The sequence below is a fragment of the Podarcis liolepis genome (genome assembly GCF_965112155.1).
Source record: "Podarcis liolepis genome assembly, chromosome: 4".
Classification (NCBI taxonomy): Eukaryota; Metazoa; Chordata; class Lepidosauria; order Squamata; family Lacertidae; genus Podarcis; species Podarcis liolepis.
In genome coordinates, this window is record NC_139558.1 from 73,441,869 (window position 1) to 73,461,627 (window position 19,759).

Sequence of the window (19,759 nt, forward strand, 5' to 3'; positions counted from 1 at the left end):
AGTGGTCCTTACTCCTCCCCAAAACAGTACAATGAAGACAATTTTGGTATACTGTATATATGAATTTAAAACAGACTTTTATTTAAAGCAGCCCTTTCATTGTAGATAACTAAGGCAAAAAACACTCATAGCAAGAGTCCGTGTCATGATGGTGGTCAAATGGCCAAAAAGAAGGGAACCTGCTTGGTAGTCCATTTTCAATGAATTCCTCCCAGATACTTAAGCCCAGGTAAATTTAAGCATCATAGAAATCCCTTTCACAGGTGGGACCTGGTTGTATGGAAGCCTATATGATAGCAGCTGCGTATTCATGAGCTTCTTCAGTGCAATGTCCAGAAATGTGGCCATGTGTCCTCTCCTGTTATACAGAGCATAGTCCTCTTTATGAAGGGCTGTCCAAATCTGATTTCAAAATAAAGGAGAGAAGAGGTTTCGATGTTGCCATCAACAATTAGCACCAGGACAGCAGACAGATCATGAACACAGGTCACCTAGTTAGTTTTCTCTGCAGTGGTGAGATTATATTTCTATTTAAATTATAGCAATGATTTCAAAAATTACACACACATATGCAAATCTTATGGTGATTATTTTATGCATCCTTTATGAAATTCATGCATAAAGTGGGCTACTGGGTGGTGGCTCCCATGATTCTGCTTAATCAATTGTTATTTCCAAAAGACTCATCCTTGATTTCAGCAAGTCCCATCAAGTGTAAATGGACTTGCCATGTATCAATTCAACTGGTGGTCTATCAGTAAGTAGCAGTATGTGCGGTGTTGTCTGATATACAGCAAACATGCAAGAGATATTTTATTTCATGGTTCTTCCTAGAACCTTCTTTAGCGCAGTTTGCCTTGCCTTTACAACTAAGGTCAGCTGATCCACTTGGTCTCATTGGCAGAGAGGAACTCCTCAAACTCTTTGCTGGTGAACATAGAAGTACTGCTTGACGCAACTGTGTGTGGGAAGTCTGTGGATACTGAATAATTGGCATAAATCTTCCATTGTTATGGGCAAATGTGCTGTTTCAATGGAAAAGATCCCTAGTCACTTGGTGGTTGACCATAGTCCTATTCACTTTCCCCATTCAACAACCAAACTGTTGAAGAAATTGCTACATAAAACTGCATTTAGCATAGACGAGCCAGGACAAACACCCATTTTAAAAAGATGAATGGACAGCACCACATACTCTTTGAGGTGTGAGAATATCTCGAAATGACTGAAGTCAATACGGTAAGTTTCCTCGCCTAGGTGTCATTCCAGCCAGTGTACACATGCTTCCAGCAGCAAGTGCAATAATTCCTCACTGTCACATCAGAAATGCCAATGGCTCCAAAGAGGGATAGACATTGTTGTCTTGATGCTGCCTCTCCTAATATTTCAGCAGAAGTTGCCAATTCACTGGTGGATTGGATTAAATCCTTTGTTTATCCATCACATTTCCACAGTGTGTCTGTGAATGCAACATGCAACCAAAAATTATAATCTACCAGCAAAAATTACTGGAGCAGATTAACAGAGAATATTGAATAGCTTCCTCACATTCCTTGACTCCCAGCCTTTTCTTCTGAAATGAGCAAGAGGAGCTTTATAAGACAAAGGTTCTATATACACTAAACATTTGAAACAATATTCTGCCACTTTAAACAGTCATGGCTTCCCCAAAAGAATTATGGCAGCTGTAGTTCGTTAATGGTATTGAGAGCTGTTAGGAGACCTTTATTCCCCTCAGAGAACTACAATCCCCAGAATTCCCTGAGAAGTTTACTTCTCCACATTTCCATATCAGTTCACAGGTACGGTGGTTGTTTTTTTTAAAACAAAAATTCACCAGCACTTAAATGCAAATTTAGCCTAACATACATGCAATTTTGCCTAATATACACATTTTTTCAAAGCAATTTTCTCTTTTGAAAATGCATTTTTTGTACTTCATATCCACTGGTATATGCATGTTTATGAACCCTTTACTCCATTATATAAATTTTGGTACCCATTACTCAGCCAGAGACCTGCCCTGCAAAATTCAGAGAAGTGTGACTTCTCAAAGCATGGCTGTGTTTCGTTGCTCCTGTGGTTTCAGAATGTGTGAATTAGGTCGGTTCACATTTGATGGCAATCTGAATGGAATGTCTTCATCATCCTTGCTGCCAAGTAAATGTTCCTAGGGCTGTGGTCTGAGCGCACTTAAGCCCTTTCCACCTTCGAGTCACTGTAGCCCTTTGAGGCATGTGAACGGGTGTGGGGCTCGTACTGCCCCAGAATGGATTCAGCTGTTGAAACAAGTATGTATGGTTTGGGAGTGGGCATTGCCACTGTGATGCTTCCTCACTCCCAGGTATGTTTCATTCTACTTGGATCGAACTTTTGAAATGGGCCTGTGAGTTAGGGACCCGCCTTGTGAATGTTCCCACACACCTCAGGGCTTACTGCCTCTTTCAAATGCGTTGGGGCATTTGCAAGGCAGTTAATCACAGTAAAAGGGGTGGGGGTGAGGGCAAAGAAAATCAACTTGTAGCAGCTTGACCTCTGCAATCACTGGGATCAGGGTCATTTTGGATGCGACCGAAACAGTGAAAACAGTGAAAACAGTAGCAGAAGCTCATGTGTTTATGAGCCTCAGTAACAGATCCCTGAAGTATCAGCAAAAGAGGTGCTATTATTAAAACTAATCCACGGCATGGGGAGGGGGAGGGGAGAGTCATTTTAGGACATCCTGTTTGCACCGTTCCGTCTGGAATTCTTTCCTACACTTAGGAAATGAACAAGAAATGTTAGTAGTAGGGGTGTGTCCTCTACTAAAGCAGCACATTCTTTGAAATGCTGCCACTGCAATCCAAGAATCTGGAAGCAGTCAAATAATCACCAGAGCCTGGAAGAAGAAGAAGAAGAATACCTTCAGGATGCTGTTCATAGCATGGCTTCTTGTCACACATACACAGTTCCCCTCGGACCTGTGTGAAATTCTCTGCTGACTTACACTCAGCATTCATAACTCCCTGAAAACCAAGGATTTCTGAAAAGGTTCAGGACGTGGCCTTTTCACAGCTATGCATTAACCAGCTTAGAGAGGGAGGGAGGGAGTCACAGGACATCCCAGTGATAACTATTTTCTCAAAGGCAAATCAACACTTTAAATGGAATCTTTGTGTTAGAGTTTAGTAGAAATTAATGCACTCCTACTCTCTGTGTCACTCCTGTGTTGGGTCACATCCATACCATCCATTTAAAACACTCTTATACCACTTTAAGAGTCATGGTTCCCCCTCACATACACACAGAATCCTGGGAATTGAAGTTTGTTAAGTATGCTGAGAGTTGGTAGGAGACTCCTTAATAAACTACAGTTCCCAGGATTCTGTGAGGGAGAGCCCTGACTCTTAAGGTGGTATAAGTTTGTTTTATATATGTGGTGAGGTTGAGCGCTTGGTCTCCAGCACATTATGTATAGACGCATGCGAAACTGACATGGACCAGATATGAACTGATCCATCCATTCCTAGACTACAGCCTCTAAACTCTTGTTTGTATGAGCGTGTACGGTGTGTACAAAATTAGTGCTTCTTCCATTATCCCATAAGAGAAATGATAGGGAGAAATCTGTCCCCATCACCATTAACTTACTAAGGTGTTAATGACTAGAAATGAGTTTTCACATTCTTCATCTTCTGCACCCCTGCAAAAGGTGTTCGACTGTTATACTGCTCATTGAACTGGCATTTCACTATTACTTAGAGTTTTTAACTGAGAGAGAGAAGTATTTTGCTGCCAAGTAAAAGATTCATTCAAAAATAAATAGGTGGTAAAATGGTGCTGCTGCAAAGATTAAAGTGAATGTGTGCAGAGCTGTGATAGGTTCACATGTCAAAATCTTAGCTCTTAATGAAGACAGAAGATTGTTGCCAATGGCATTTACCCCTGTGGAGATTTCACTACTCTTCTGTCTTTCTGGGGGCATGGAGCTGGGCTTTCTGTGAGGAAGGACGGAAACAGCACTTGAAAAGGGGGAGCAAATGGATGACACCATTATGTGGCAGGAATTTACCCTACTGTACAAAGGTACACCCATTGCTCTGCCTTATTTTACCTCTAGTCTTAACCAATTTTTGCCTTTGGCTTTGTCCACCACTGGACTAAACACCCACAGAATTGTTCATGGGGGGATGCAACTGTTGGGCAGAACAAGGTCTTCCACCCTTGGTTTAACTGAATCCGACTATGGTACAGCTTTAGGGGTAGGGTCAGTGATGGATTTACGTATAAGCTAAACAAGCTATAGCTTAGGGCCCCACTCTCTTGGGGGCCCAAAAAAAATTTAAAGGGGAAAGAAACTGGATGTACATTTACAAAATATAAGATAAAAAACAAATAAAGCCTATGTATAGCAACAGTGTTTTGTTTTGTGTAGGCTCCTATGATGTAAGTAATGCCCCCCGCCTACTAGCTTGCTCCCTAAAATATCAGTGGTTTGCTCGTTTCTATATCAATTACTTTGATAAAATACATATTTTGTTATGTGCAAATGGCTTTAGGTCTATAAATTACCATATAGCATATTGTTCAATTCAGCCTTGAACAAGCGAATAAGGAAAGGAGTGGTTTAATGGGAATCTAATAGCCAGTAACCAGATACAAGATATACAAGATGGCAGCGCGCATAGACGCTGTGGCTTAGTGCTCTCCCTCAGCGTTTTGTTTTGTTTTTATTATTTTTACTTGGTCTGAGTATGTCTGGCCGGGCAAGAAAGATTTACAGCAGGCAGGAACTTCTGAAGGTCGGGTTACAGTGTGAACAAGCTGTAAGAGCTGATTATTTTCGCCCAGATAACGTTCCTGTGGGAGTAGCCAGGCCACCGGGCTCTCCATGGATTACTATGCCTCCAGGGAGGAGGCGAAGGCGGCGTAGAGACAGGAGGCAAAAGCGGGGTTGTCGGGCTGGCGTCCTGGTAAGATTGTAGAGGAGTCCATCTAAACCACCGCTCCCTAGCATATTTCTTGCTAATGTGAGATCTCTTACCAACAAGATGGACGAATTGAGGCTGCAGGTAGCAAAGAACAGCCTTGTAAAAGATTGCTGCGTTTTATTTGTCATTGAGACATGGCTTCAACCGTCCATACCAGACACAGCTATTCAGTTGGAAGGCTGTGCGGTACATCGTCATGACCGAGGCATGGACTTCGGAAAAACCAAAGGAGGGGGGCTGTGTGTATATGTGAACAAATGCTGGTCCAATAATTCGAAGACTGTGGGCAGTCACTGTTCACCGGATTTGGAATATGTGGCTGTTAAATGTAGACCAGCCTATCTCCCTAGGGAGTTCACAGCTGTTATGTTAACTGGTGTGTACGTGCCACCAGATGCCAATGCCAACTTGGCTTTGGGATGCCTGCAGGACCTTATCAGCAGCCAGCAAGACAAGTATCCTGAAGCTGTGCACATCATTGCGGGAGACTTCAACCATGTTGAACTTAAAACAGTGCTCCCAACGCTCTATCAGCATGTGAAATGTCCCACAAGAGGGGACAAGACACTGGATAAAGTTTATTCGAATGTAAATCACGGCTATAGGGCTTTACAGCTGCCACACTTGGGCCAGTCCGACCACATGTCTCTGTTCCTGGTACCAGCATATATCCCACTCAGGAAACGGGCTCCCACAATATTAAAATCTGTTAAAATCTGGCCTGAAGGTGCTATTCACCAGCTGCAGGACTGTTTTGAGAGAACCAATTGGGATATTTTCGATAGTTCAGACCTGGAGGAGCACACGGCGGCAGTTCTGTGCTATATCAATCACTGCACAGACACTGTCACAGTAAATAAATCCATCCGGTTTTACCCCAATCAGAAACCCTGGATGAATAGAGAGGTCCAGTGCCTGTTGCGGGAAAGGAACAGGGCTTTCAGGTCAGGCGAGGTGCAGCTTTACAGTGTAGCAAGAGCAAACTTGAGGAGGGGTATTCGACGGGCAAAATTGGATTATAGGCTGAGGATTGAGGATAATTTAAGGAGCAACAACACAAGACAGATGTGGCAGGGGATTCAGCATATTACCAACTACAAACCTAACCTTGGTGCTGTCGACGGTGACCCCTTGCTGGCGGAGGAGCTTAACCTCTTCTTTGCTCGCTTCGAGAAGGAGCCACCTGAGACGCCGGTATTACAGCCACCAGCCCATAGGGGCCCCTCATTCACGGTAGAGGAACATGAGGTGAGACAGGTTTTGAGGATGGCGAATCCGAGGAAGGCGGCTGGACCTGATGGCATCACTGGAAAGGTGTTGAAGGGCTGTGCGGATCAGCTGGCGAGGGTCTTTACTAAGATCTTCAATAAGTCCTTACACCAGTCTATTGTCCCACCCTGCCTGAAGTCGTCAACTATTGTCCCTCTGCCTAAAAAATCCACAATCAGTAGTTTGAATGACTATAGACCAGTTGCACTGACTCCAATCATCATGAAGTGTTTTGAGAAACTGGTGCGCCGTCACATTATTTCCTGTCTTCCATCAACTTTTGACAACTACCAGTTTGCATACAGAGCAAATAGATCCACAGAAGACGCCATCAATACCACTCTCCATGCTGCTCTGTCCCATCTGGAGCAGCCGGGGAGTTATGTGAGGCTGCTGTTTGTGGATTTTAGCTCTGCTTTTAACACTATCCTCCCCCATAGACTGGTGTCCAAGCTAGAGGCGATTGGACTCTCCAACTCCACCTGTCTCTGGGTTTTGGATTTTTTGTCAGAACGTTCTCAGAGGGTTAGAGTAGGGTCACACATGTCCACAGCCCTTAGCCTTAACACCGGCTCACCACAGGGTTGTGTGTTGAGTCCCCTGCTCTACACTCTCTATACGTATGACTGTACAGCCATCTATTCCAGCAACAAAATCATCAAGTTTGCTGATGACACTACGGTGGTAGGGCTCATTTCAGGAGGGGATGAGTCCGCCTATCGGGACGAGGTGGAGCGGCTCTGTGTTTGGTGTGGAGAGAACAATCTGGCTCTTAATACGGCTAAGACCAAGGAATTGGTGGTGGATTACAGAAAAAAAAAGGCGGACATTCAGCCCTTGTATATCAACAGGGAACGGGTGAAGAGGGTGGCGGAATTCAGGTTTTTGGGAGTAGCTATCGATCAGGGCATGACTTGGAGCGCACATACCACTGCTCTGGTGAAGAAGGCCCAGCAGAGAATTTATTTCCTCAGACTTTTAAAGAAGAACAATCTGAGTGAGAGACTGCTGGTGTCCTTCTACCGAGGCTCCATAGAGAGCATTCTTACATACTGTATTTGTGCTTGGTTCTCCAGTTGTACAGCTAGGGAGAGGAAGGTGCTCCAGAAGGTCATAACCACAGCCCAAAGGATTATTGGTCATCCTCTCCCATCTTTGGAAGAACTGTACGGTTCCCGTTGTCTTAGGAAAGCAAATAACATCCTGCAGGATTCATCTCACCCGGGACACGGTCTGTTTGCACTACTGCCTTCTGGCAGGAGATATAGAAACATCAAGTCAAAGACAAATAGACTGAAAAACAGTTTCTATCCAAGAGCTGTGGCCTTTTTGAATGCTGTAACTCGATAGTGTGACCTGGGAGTTTGATGGGTGTGGTGTGGGTGTGGCTGGAATGTGGTTTGTTTGGTTGTTGTTGTTGTTTTGCTTTTGTTGTTTTAAGGGATGGCATCCAATTTCGTTGCACTTTGTGCAATGTTGCACTTGTGTAATGACAATAAAGAATCTATTCTATTCTATTCTATATTCAACACAATGTTTAACAGTGACATTTTGTTGTTGACAAAGGACATCTGGACATATAAAGGGCCCCCATTACCTTCAGTAGCTTAGGACCTCATCAAACCTAAATCCGGCCCTGGGTGGGGTGAGGGTCTTTTCTTCTCTGCACAACTTGTTCTCTGGCAAACTGATGAAAGAGACACTGTCTGCTTCAGAGGAACATATTTATTTCTTCTCCTTGCATATTTGCAAATATCACCAGTGTTTTCCCATCCAAAGAACATGAAACCCTGTAGCCCTGGGCCTGGAACTTCTCATTTGGAGAAGTGAGATGAGAGTAAAACAGTATGTTCTGTAGACAGTTCTGGGTCATTGCAGCCTGAAGTACAAGGGCATCACACTGTGCAGGTTCATTGGTCTGGGCACTCAACAGAAAGGTGAGTAAGAGCCTCAAAGACTAGCAGAAATATTAAGGAGAGTTTCTAAGCCATGTTCAAGGCGGACTCATACACAATGTGTTGAAATAGATGAAATGGATGGGGGCAAATAGTTCCTCATGCAATGGGCTGAGTTGTGTGAGCAATATAGAACATGAAAGAAGTATATTCTGGGCCAAGTGGTTCATTTGGAAGGGTGAGCTTGTCTGGTGTAGCAGTTAAAGTGCTGAGACAGCAGGGTTCAAACCCCCACTCAGCCATTAAGCTTACTGGTTGACCTTGGGCCAGTCTCCCTCTCTCCCATTCTGACCTACCTCATACGACTGTTGTGATGTTAAAATGGGGAGATGGGAACCATGGACGCCACCACCTTGAGGTCCTTGAAGGAAAGATGGAATATAAATGGAAGAATTAAATAATTAGATTAGATTAGATTAGATTAGATTAGATTAGATAGAGTTATCCACTTGGAGAACAGATCAACCAATGACTTTGAGAAGAGAGCAGATATCCATAAGGATAAAACTAAATAAGAGGGGCATAATAATTTAATAATAATTTTATTATCTGTACCCTGCCTCTGTACCTCTGACTAGTTTACCCCAGGCACTCTGGGCAGCTTACAAAATACAGTGGTACCTCGGGTTAAGTACTTAATTCGTTCCAGAGGTCCGTTCTTAACCTGAAACTGTTCTTAACCTGAAGCACCACTTTAGCTAATGGGACCTCCTGCTGCTGCCGTGCCACCGGAGCACGGTTTCTGTTCTCATCCTGAAGCAAAGTTCTTAACCCGAGGTACTATTTCTGGGTTAGCGGAGTCTGTAACCTGAAGTGTATCTAACCTGAAGTGAGGTACCACTGTATATAAAAACAAAAGCATAGGATGACTGACCATCACAAGGGTGTTTGGCTTGCAAGTAACCACCAGACGACCACCAGGAACAACTGGTGTTGTGGGGCAGAGCCACTCACCCAACCCAACACTGGCATCACTGCTTAACTGGATGGGGATGGAGCTGGCCATAATGACAGTATGAGTGGAGATGAGCAGACACACTGGTGGGAATGCCCCATCTCATCCAGGTAATCTGCATCAATGTCAGTGTTGAGAGGGCAGCGCCTCACCACTACACTGGCTACTACTGGGGACCCCATCCACCCTTGGAAGTTACTTCTTTAGGACAAATGAGGCATGGCCCCACCACTGTCAGCCTGCCCTCAGGCAGCCACCCCCTTGCCTGTCTTCTTTTTAACAACAAGCCCAGGGGGTTGGCACTGCTTGTCAGTTTCCTCCTCCTTAGTCTCAGTGTTGCCCTTGTAGGACTCAGCAGCAGGGAGGAGGATGGGAGCAAAACTAGAATTAGCCGGCTCCACATGTTTGTCTGCCTGCCTACCAGTCCCAATGAGCACCAGCCACCACTGGCATCTATGCCCCCAAATGTTAACTAGTGTTGAAAATGAATCAAGGCTAAGAGGTTAGTATCAAGTTATGGAGATTTGGCTGGGGGCGGCGTTACCTGAGCACATTTGTTCATCTCTTACTGTCATTTGCATTGGCTAATGACAGTATAAAACTGAGCCTGTAAGGTGATGTGTTTATGAAAAAGAAACTTTTTCTCCCATAAGGTTTTGCACTTGACAAAGAAAATGTATCCTTATTTATACTGCATGAACAAAAGGATCGTGATATGGCAGTGAGCAAATGTAAATGGGGCAGATCCATGACCCTGCCAGAGAATTTTTAAAAGATTAACTTGAAATGATACATTTCCCAACAGTTTAGAAAGCACACTGGTAGATTTTTATTGTTATTATTTGCTGTCGTCACACAATATTCCCTTCCAAGTATTTAACATTTACCGGATTTCATATTTCAATGTGTACAGTCCATAAATAAGGTGAAAAATGTCATGTCTGCCAAAGAGACTAGTTGTGGGGCTGTTCTGTGATGTGGGAAAATAAGCCACTCTGAGACCCGTAAAAGGGTTGTCCCTACATTACACTGAGCACAGGTCCCAGCTCTTGTGCAAGTGTATACACTTGTTCATTTGTATAGCTCAATTGTTGCATGCACAGCTTTCAGATAGTACACTTGTTGAATGTAACACATGAATACACAAACAGTGTGCCTTGAATCAGGGGGAGACAGTGGGTAGCAAAGTTGTCAAAAAGGAAAGACTGGCTAAAACAGGGTAAAGTGTGGCAACAAATAAAGATGCCACACTTTATGGATGGTCTCTTGCATAAGCTAAAAGGTCTTCTGTGTATACCCAGTATACCTGAAGGAGCGTCTCCACTCCCATCGTTCAACCTGGACACTGAGGTCCAGCTCCGAGGGCCTTCTGGCGGTTCCCTCACTGCGAGAAGCGAAGTTACAGGGAACCAGGCAGAGGGCCTTCTCGGCAGTGACGCCCGCCCTGTGGAACGCCGTCCCATCAGATGTCAAAGAAATAACTATCTGATGTTTAGAAGACATGTGAAGGTAGCCCTGTTTAGGGAAGTTTTTAATGATGGATGTTTTAATGTATTTTTAATCTTTTGCATGGGTTTATTTTTGTAGTTGAAGCTGTTAAATGTTTGGGTTTGAAAAAATACAGTGGTACCTCAGGTTACATATGCTTCAGATTACATACGCTTCAGGTTACAGACTCCACTAACCCAGAAATAATGCTTCAGGTTAAGGACTTTGCTTCAGGATGAGAACAGAAATCGTGCTCCGACAGCGCAGCAGCAGCAGGAGGAGACCACATTAGCTAAAGTGGTGCTTCAGCTTAAGAACAGTTTCAGGTTAAGAACGGACCTCCAGAATGAATTAAGTACTTAACCCAAGGTACCACTGTAATAATGAATAGATATAGCCCTGTCCATGGCACATTGCAATCAGAGAAAGCGGGAAAACGAATACAGTCTGCCATTTGAGGATGGGTTGGGGTGGAAAAGGCAAAGATGACAAATGAACCCCGGCAATTACATGAACTTAGATTACCTTTGTGGCTGGGCAAGTAGACTGAAGGGCTAAGTCAAGCCCTGCTTCCAGCCAAGCAGTTCAGGATGGCAGCTTGAGTAGATAAATGCCGAAGATCTAGATCTTGCTAAGAGCTTTTTCATTAGCTAGCTAGGGTGTTTTCAAAGTTTTCCACAAGGCAGCAGTGGGTGGGTCTCCAAATAGGAGCCAAGCATGAAAATGGCATGTGTTTTATTTTATGTAAAGCTCTTCCAAGTACAGAGAGGTAAAGGGAGCCAGCTAAGTAAGTCTGTGTTGACATGTAGAAAAAAAGGTCAGACAGGAATAAGTGGCCTCAGAGATGTTATGCGATTGAAACGAACCTCACATTCCGAAGTCCGAAGGACAGGGAAATGAAAAGGAGCCCAAACAAGCGCCCCACATCTTCCGTGTAATCGAGCGGCTGTAGTCACCGTCCCTTTGGCTCGGGATTTCTGCTGCGTTCCAGTAGACAGAAAGCACCTGGGAACACTCTGCCGAAAGGGCTTGATTCCTTGACAGCTCTGGATGATGGCCTACATAAGCGAGGAGGGAAGAAAGGGGGGCATTGTCTTCCTCCCTGCTACGGTGCTGCTTAATAGATCACCTCCAGAAGCTAACATTTATTACACTCGTAGAACTCCCCCCCCCCCACTTTTCTCTAGACAGTCAATGTAAGAAACTTGTTTAAAAAACATGTTTTTGGGATTCTGAGCGCTTGCTGCTCCAGGATAAACTCGCTGCACATGTTGAGGGGTTTGCATCAGTTAATTTTGGGAAAGCTTGGTGCAGGCGTTGGATTCAGAACATGTGCGTGGGCAGCCACATCCACAGGTACATTCTTATGTCTTGCAACCCCATCTGTTAATCCCCTGATGGACACGACTTTCTTCTGCTTTTTGGAAATCTTTCGGGCTGATGAATGTTAGATGGCTTGGAGGGGGGGTTTCTTGATTGACATTCAGGGCCTTTTTGAATCAAGAAAGAACCCTGGATTTTGATTTTCCCTCCATAGTGCAATACTTACACCCAGTGCTTTTTTCTGGGGGGACGCAGAGGTATGCATACCCCTAAACATTTTGTTTCTTCTCTGGCACAGTGAATTGTCAGTTCTGTTGCTACACCCTATGGTGATCTCATTTCTTGTCATAGTGTTTCCTGAGTCTCAGACGGAAGCGGGCGTTTAATGTGTGAAGTAGGAGTTGGAATCTAGCACGGTGATTGGTCAGTTTCGTTGTTACCACCTCCGATGGCGGCTTCATTTCCTTTCCTGGTGATTTTCTTGAGTCAAAATGAGAGTACCCCTAAACATTTTTTTTTAAGAAAAAAAGCACTGCTTACGCTACTCTTGATCCATCTGCCTCCTTGGTAACAGAGGAAAGATGTGCTGACCAGCATTGAAAGCAGAGGGTCCATATACTTCACAAAAACATCATAGGCTGCTGCATACATACCATACATTCAAAGCACATTTTAAAACCCTCTCTGCTAGCCCACTGCCCTTGAGTACAGTGAAGGATGCTAGCCTGTTACAGTGGTACCTCGGGTTACATACGCTTCAGGTTACATATGCTTCAGGTTACAGACTCCGCTAACCCAGAAATAGTACCTCGGGTTAAGAACTTTGCTTCAGGATGAGAACAGAAATTGCGCAGTGGCGGTGCGGCAATGCAACAGCTGCAAACTTCAGAAAACAAGAACTATAGATTTAATGTTTTAAAACAAGAACTATAGATTTAATGTTTAGCTAATGGGAGGCCCCATTAGCTAAAGTGGTGCTTCAGGTTAAGAACAGTTTCAGGTTAAGAACGGACTTCCAGAATGAATTAAGTTCTTAACCAGAGTAACCACTGTACTACTGTTGAAGTAAGATTGAACTACCAGTCCAGTTGGCTTCTCTAAGGCTACGTACATAACTTTACAGCACATTCAGATAACATCAGGGATTGAGGTGGATTGAGGCAGCTGCCTTGGGTGGTGGAATCCCAAGGGGTGGCACTCCTGTGGGGGCCCTGCCCACCCCACCTGTCACTCCTGGAGAAGTAGCTTCTGGTAAGATCTTGCAGAGCTGTCACAAGATCTCACTGTGGCCGCCATTTTCCCTTGCTTATCCTGTGGTGGTGGGATGCCCACCCCGCGTGGCTGCAGCTTCTGGGTTCCAATGAGATATAGTGGAACTCTTGCAAGATCTCATCAGAAGCCGCATAGCCCCAGCAAGCAAGGCAGGGCAGGGCGGTAGCAGGAGGAGGCAGCACCTTCCTGTTTTGCCTCAGGCAACAAAATGGGACAGGCTGCCTCTCCGGCCAAAGAATCCTGGGAACTGTGGTTTTTTCAAGGTGCTGGAAATTGTAGCTCTGTGGGGGATAAACTATAGTTCCCTGGATTCTTTGGAGATGGGTAGAAATGTGTTTTAAAGTTATGATATGTACACAGCCTGTGTGGAATGAGGGGGTATATTGTCCTTCACCAGGGAACGTAGAAGCTACCTTACAGTAAGTCAGAGACCATTGGTCCTTTTAGCTCAGTATTGTTTTCACTGGCTAGCTTTGGCTCTCCAGGATTTCAGACAAGAGCCTCTCTTACCCAACTTGAGATGTTGGGGATTGAGCCTAAGAACAACTACGTGTAAAGCGGATGCTTTATCAGTGAGCTTCAGTCCTTCCTGGAATGTCTTTGACCGGCCTTCAGTGCTGTACCTGGGGCATTGTGGGAAGTTAAAATGGCATCTAGATTTAAAGAGCTGCATGGTACGTATCCATAGTGAGTCCTGCCATCATCCTGGGTCTCTGGCCTGAGGGTTCCGGGTGTTGACACCAGCCCTGGTATGAATGCCACAAAAGCCAAGCCAATAAGAAGCCTGAAATCCTACACGAAGGAGGAAGAATTTAACAAGGCAAAGTCCAGTAGTCAATGCTACAAGAAGGGATGCTAAAATGCCCCCATTTTCTGTTTCCGAAAGTAAATATACTATTTTTAAAAACTCCCAGGATGCTTGTTATGCACATCTGTGAAGCTATTGTCAGTTCCAGGTTCCCAATCTGGTCATGAACCAAACTGGCCTGAACTTTCCTAGCAAGGGGCTTAGCCTTGCCAAACCAACTGTGGTGACCTCATATTCACAAGATTTCATAAAAAGCAGAAATGACACATTTATTCACTTTCAGCACAGTATTTGTGTGTGTGCTATTTTAGGCCTTTGGAGGTCCCCAATAGGTCTCAAAGTGTGAGGCTGTCTAGAATACTGCCTTCAGAGTTCTTGAGCCCTATGGATGATGTCGTGTGTGTTTGTTAAAGCAGAGCAATGTAGTACTGTTGTCATTTTTTAAGCATAAATGAAGCTTTATTCTTTAAAAACCCTCCACTGATGTGCTTTAATAATAATAATAATAATAATCCAGAGCTTTTCAATGTTCCAGAGGCAACATTTTGGACTGCATTTGGAAATACAGTGCAGAAACAAAGCAACAAAATGACACGAGTACTAGAGAGTCCTGGTTCTGACTTGGGGGGGGGGAGCGGCAGATATTGACAATGAGTTTTGACCCAGGAAGGGGGAAAACCCCTGATTCACTCCAATTCACTTCACTGTTTGGTATATACAGAGAGCCAGTGCACACACCTGGCAATGGTGTCATCACACAGAAATACAGTGGTACTTCGAGTTACAAACGCCTCAGGTTACAAATGCTTCAGGTTACAAACTCCACTAACCTGGAAGAGTTATCTCGAGTTGAGAACTTTGCCCCAGGATGAGAACAGAAATCGTGTGCTGGTGGCGCAGTGGCAGCAAGAGGCCCCATTAGCGAAAGCACGCCTCTAGTTAAGAACAGTTTCAGGTTAAGAATGGACCTCCGGAACAAATTAAGTTCGTAACTACAGGTACCACTGTATAGTTGCTTGTGAGCTGTTTTATGCAACGAACACAATTTTTAAAAAGCACATTGGAGCAACAATTTTCATTCTTGTGTCCGAAGTGCGTAGAGTTAAGGGTCTACTTTCAACTGTGCATCTGGGTTGCCTTGGGCAAGATAAAGCAACTAACAGAGTCAAGAAACAAAATAATAAAAATGTAAATAGAGTGATCTTTCCCATCATGGGAGAAAGCTGTGACCAAATCAATTGCGTGCCTTCTCAGCTTGCTGTCCCGCTGCTGATGGGCAGATTCCTGATCTCCCTTCTTACGGTTCTTTTTTTTAGAGCTGAACTAGTCCTTCAAGTAGAGGACACTTTGAAACAGAGGACTGTCCTCTGTTAACAGAACATGTAGATACTGTATTGTACTGTATATGTGTAGGTACTATGTATACATGTAGGTACTATAATGTACTGTGAGCAACAGCTCAGCTGTTAAAGTGGACCAGTAGCAAGGCACAGGCAATATGCTGCAGTTTTATACCTCATTAACTGTCATGGCTTCCTGTAAGAATCCTGGGAATTGTAGTTTTGAGAGGTGTTCAGAGCAACCCTATGTCTCCACCTCCGCTGAACTTCAGTTTCCATATTTTCTTGAGACAAGGGAATGGCTGTTAAACCAGTTTACATTTGTATTGTGGAACCAGCCTTGCAGTTCTGTTTCCCTGGCTTTTAACTGACAAAATCCCTTTATTATGTCTCCTTGTAAGCCTTATATGACCTTTATATACACAGCACACATTCAGATATTTGAGTAGGTTGTTCAGTACTTTCCTAACTCATAATGAAATTCCTGGGAGTTCTATCAAATGACTTCAGTGGAAAAGAGAGGTAGGCCAATCAGACAGGCAGACTTTTTGTAAATCCAGCAATTAATATTTCAGCAACTTCATTTATTTTTATTTCTCTTTTCTCGTATCCAGGTTTGCTTCAACAGTACATGCCTAACATTTGTCTCACAAGAACATCCAAGGGAAGATTGTTGACAGGCAAATGGTGGCTAATACATTATATACGTTATGAATTAAGCAACTTTTAGTTGGCCCATAGAAATTTCTCACTGAATGCCATTACAAATGGCATTCGTTGTACGTTTCCATTTCCACTGGTTCTAAGAGATTTTATTTCTTTTGAAATGTCAGCTCTGTAACGACTTATGGCCATACATTCGCTTGCAATCCTGCACAATCATTGAGCTCAGTGGGGCTTACTTCTCAGCAAGGATTTCACTGCAGCTTGTTTACTACTGATAGGTAGCCCGAGTTTAGAATGCAAAACCATTGGTGAACATGCCAGTAAAGACACAAGTGGGCAGAGTATTGAATATGACTCTTACCTTCAATCCAGCCATGCAGAAGTCAAAGATATCTCTCTCTCTCTCTCTCTCTCTCTCTCTCTCTCTCTCTCTCTCCACACACACACACACACACACACACACACACACACACCCTCTCCATCCTTCATTCATCCAAGCAAGCAAGACACACTTGCACAGTTCAAAAACACACTCCAGCTAGCAGTTTTTTTCTAGTACCACTTCCAAGTAGGGGTGGGTGAATCGTGTGGGTTTCTCGTTTTCCCAATCTTAAGTTCACTTTACTGCATTTTCACATCGGTTTGAAAATACTTTTTTTCTTTTTTAAAAAGTTCTCATGGACATTCATCAGAATTTTCAAGTGAATTCCTAATAGACACATTTTTTTGCAAGCCATTTGACACTATATAATGTACATTTAACGTTGTTTTTGCTCATATCACATTATGTATGTGCACTTTACTTAGGATATACATTTTTCCATACATTAATTGGCCGGAGAACTGCAATTTAGAATTTTTTTGGGGGGGGGGAATTTTGAAGGATGTCTGTGTTTCAGTTCTGATACTGTTTCATGAAGTGTGAATTATTATTATTATTATTATTATTATTATTATTATTATTATTATTATTATTATTATTATTATTATTCCACCCATCTGAATGGGTTCCCCTGGCCACTCTGGGTAGCTTCCAATAAATTAAAACACAGTACAACATTAATTCATCTTTCAATGTGAAGCGGCCTGAATTGCCTCCCCATCCCCACTTTTCAATCCAGTTGCTGTTGTGCTGTTTTCTTCGAATTGCTCACATATATTCCCCTCAGGTGTCGCAGAAGGAAATGCTTTCTGCTTGCATGTTCCAAACATTCTTTTGGTCATTGATCCAAAGTTCCATACAACCCTTTCAGAGTTAAGCACCCTGGCAGACTGCTCCTGCTAGGAATGGCTTAATTCCCCCACCAAAGAGGAGGTGTTGTTGTTTAAATAAAGTAGCTACTGTAACAGCTTTGCTGATATGTTAAGAGTATTACAGGATCTAGAGTTAGCTTTGGGAAGCAAATCTCATAAAATACTGACAGAAATTAAACAGTGAATTACTGGAAATGCAGAAGACATTGTAAAACAAGGTGACCTGACTTGTACCAGATAAGAATGGGAACAAAATGGCTGGCTGAAGAAGATGCACTAGATGACATGAAAATTTTGTATCACTTGTTTCTTGAGCATTCATATGAGCATGCAGTGGTTACATAACGTTGCCAACTGGTGGTTGTTATCCCATATTCTTCCTGTCACTTTTTGGACTTTTTGCATTAGACAAAGGACAACCTAATTGCGCTAGAAAGTGCCGACTAGCAACCATATTTTAAGGCAGGCATGTCCAAAATCTGTTTTGGGGTCCTAATCTGGCCCACCAGTTGATTTAATCTGGCCCCTGTGGCCCTCACGCATGTTCACTTCATCAAATCTGACCCAAAGACTGCATTCAGATGGTCACTCACAGGGCCAGATTTAGGTTTGATGAGGCCCTAAGCCACTGAATGTAATGGGGCCCTTTGTCCTTTGTCAACAAGAAATTGTTGCTGTTTTTTGTGTTGAATATATGTGATATGGTAATTTATAGACCTAATAGGTATCTAAAGCCATTTGCGCATGTTGCCATGCAACCAGTCCATGCAGAATGTTGTTGTTGTTTAGTCATTTAGTCGTGTCCAACTCTTCGTGACCCCCTGGACCAGAGCACAGCAGGCACTCCTGTCTTCCACTACCTTCTGCAGTTTGGTCAAACTCATGCTGGTAGCTTCGAGATCACTGTCCAACCATCTCGTCCTCTGTTGTCCATGCAGAATGTAGGCACCCTATATATAGTAATGAGCAAACCAGTGATATTTTAGGGAGCAGGCTAGCAGGCGGGGGCCATTACTTACATCATAGGAGCCTATACAACACAAAATACTGTTGCTGTATGTAGGTTTTATTTTATTTGTTTTTTATCTTATATTTTATAAATGTACATCCAGGTTTTTTTCCCTTTAAATTTTTTTTGGGGGGGCCAAGAGAGTGGGGCCCTAAGCTATATCTTGTTAAGCTTATACATAAATCCGGCACTGGTCACTCACTACACAGTCAATAAAAGCAGCAAAATGTACACAATCCATTGGGTGCAGTATCATAAAACACCCACATGTAATTTGAACTAGCCTTCAGGAGGCAGCTGCTTCTCTGCTTCTTAGCTTCCATATGTAAACAGACCACTGCATTTCTTGGCTACAGTCATTTGTGTAACCAATATACTGTTAAGGGTGGGATCCATCCAGAGGCCCCTATAGGTCAGTGATGTGAAATTAAGAGCACTTCAGTTTCCCATTCCTTACCTGTAGGCAAGTTGATGGATGCATTCTTGGCATGGATCTCATAACATCTATCCTTGAAGGCTAGCGCTCACTAAAGCAAGGCATCAGTTTTACGGATACGTTTCACTCTCTCCAAAGAATCAAATTCAAAACAATTCCACCCCCACCGTTCAGCCCAGACACTGAGGTCCAGCTCCAAGGGCCTTCTGGCGGTTCCCTCAATGCGAGAAGTGAGGTTACAGGGAACCAGGCAGAGGGCCTTCTCAGTAGTGGCACCTGCCCTGTGGAACGCCCTCCTGTCATATGTCAAGGAAATAAGCAACCATCTGACTTTTAGAAGATATCTGAAAGCAGCCCTGTTTAGGGAAGTTTTTAATGTTTGATGTTTTAGCGTGTTTTTAATATTCTCTTTGGAGCCGTCCAGAGTAGCTGGGGAAACCCAGCCAGATGGGCAGGGTATAAATAATAATAATAATAATAATTGATGATGATGATGATGCACATCCATAGATCAGGTCCTCTCCTTAATTCTATGTCTCAGGACAATGCAGCATTAAGAAAAAATGGTTCAAAGCAGTGGCAATCATACTAAAATAGATATAATTAAAATAAGGAACTATTATTGCTTGGTGAAATTCCCCTCTGAACAACATATATTGTTTTATTGTAGAATGACAGCTTGTGGCTGTAGATGCATAGTTCAGGCCAAATGATTTATGTGCCAAATACACTTAGCGCTCTTAAGCCAGTCATGCCATCAGACTGTCTGCTACTTCAAAAGCTGTACAACTGGAAACACAAGACTCAGCTGTGCTCTTACAACTTGTGAAATATCCTATGTGAGGTCAGCATCTTGAATTAAAACCTAGGGAATTTTCTGGGAAATGTTCCCTGCCCCGCTTCCCCTCACCCCCCACAGCTTCAATACAGACAAAGATTGCTACAGATTTTTCAAAACTTCATTGTCTCCATGTGAACATTAAGAACATTTTCCAACAATCTTGGCTGCTGTTC

At 43.4% G+C, this 19,759-nt stretch overlaps 1 protein-coding gene and 1 long non-coding RNA gene across 6 annotated transcripts in view; one reads left to right on the forward strand and one right to left on the reverse strand.

The window, feature by feature from the left end:
- The window catches only part of COL8A1 (collagen type VIII alpha 1 chain), a 94,900-nt gene that overhangs the window by 40,540 nt on the left and 34,601 nt on the right, over positions 1-19,759 (forward strand). The window contains exon 2 of one of the 5 annotated variants that reach the window (XM_083500777.1): positions 15,995-16,060. The exons of the other annotated variants lie outside the window; for them this stretch is intronic. The gene's annotated coding sequence lies outside the window, so the exon portion shown is untranslated. The remainder of the gene's footprint in view (positions 1-15,994; positions 16,061-19,759) is intronic. 5 annotated transcript variants of the gene reach the window in all.
- On the reverse strand, positions 197-18,827 carry LOC310705902. Its single transcript, XR_014525515.1, has 3 exons — positions 18,767-18,827; positions 1,196-1,459; positions 197-402 (listed from the first exon to the last, which is right to left on the reverse strand). It is a non-coding gene; the product is annotated as an uncharacterized lncRNA (long non-coding RNA).